The sequence below is a fragment of the Octopus bimaculoides genome, chromosome 2, assembly GCF_001194135.2.
Source record: "Octopus bimaculoides isolate UCB-OBI-ISO-001 chromosome 2, ASM119413v2, whole genome shotgun sequence".
Classification (NCBI taxonomy): Eukaryota; Metazoa; Mollusca; class Cephalopoda; order Octopoda; family Octopodidae; genus Octopus; species Octopus bimaculoides.
Genome location: NC_068982.1, coordinates 60,534,645 through 60,535,713, shown reverse-complemented (window position 1 = coordinate 60,535,713; position 1,069 = coordinate 60,534,645). Strand labels below are relative to the sequence as shown.

Below are 1,069 nucleotides of genomic sequence, written 5' to 3'. Positions count from 1 at the left end.
AAACCATGATGCTTGTTTATTTTTTTTTTTCTCTTCTCCTTTAAATTTATTTACTAATATATGTTTATTTTCAATATCTCTTTAAGAGATTAAGATCTATGAAAATTTTTGGGGAAAAAAAAAAGCCTTAAGTGGTGTTCTTGATAAATTTAATACTTTCAAAAAAAAAAAAAAAATTGAGAGAAACACCTTTAGTAATTATAGAATTCTAATCCTTAAATGTTCACAAGTTAAATGCATCTTCTAGTCAATTTACTTCTGGCACAGCTGCAACTTCAAATAAATCTTTCCCAAATGCGTGCTAACTTTGGATATAAAAGATTCAGTCGTGACATGCCTTTTTTAAAAGTTCTTCAGATCTTTGTCATCATGAATATAGTCGGATTCTTGGTTTGGTCCATTCAAAGCTCTCTCCTCTTCATCTTCCTATTGTTTCTAAAAGGTAGATCGCCAAGTCCCATCACTATAATTAAACTGCAGCCTGTGCCAAAAAATTGGCAGCCAACTGTCATATCCTGTTATAATGACTACTACTTGGTGTCTGTTGCTTTTGAAATCGCACTTTGTGTTTGGTCTCATAAACATGCATGGTATGCTGCAAGCAGGCACATGTCACAAGTAGAGGTTCATAATCGAGAATGCACACACCGCTTCTGAGTGGTTGAGCAGCCACAATCTACAATAATTAGTGCGCTAGATCAATATCAATCAATAAGAAGGGGATGGTTTCTCTCAATGGACAACAACGGGCCCTATGACAGACAGAGCAGAGTGGAACAACCACCACACGCTCTCTGTGACAGGCCCTCGAGGGGGGAAGTCTAATTCATCTCAACAACTGCCAACGCTAGAAATTTTTAGAATCGCTTCTCTAGATTCCCTCCCCCCACCCCACCCAGTTACAACTGATTCTCCTCCCCTTTTGCTGCACCTCCCTCTCCCTTCGAGTGTAAGCTTAACCTCAAGGACGAAGCGATTTGATGAGCCAGTACTAAGTCCACAAGTGATTCTGTATCTTTCAAGTAAACTGATCCATATTTTCCTACACTCTATTGGAATGACATCATAA

General features: G+C 38.1%; 1 protein-coding gene across 5 annotated transcripts in view; it reads right to left on the bottom strand.

The window, feature by feature from the left end:
* The window catches only part of LOC106869439 (zinc finger protein basonuclin-2), a 215,177-nt gene that overhangs the window by 205,092 nt on the left and 9,016 nt on the right, over positions 1–1,069 (bottom strand). The gene's annotated exons all lie outside the window — the stretch shown is intronic.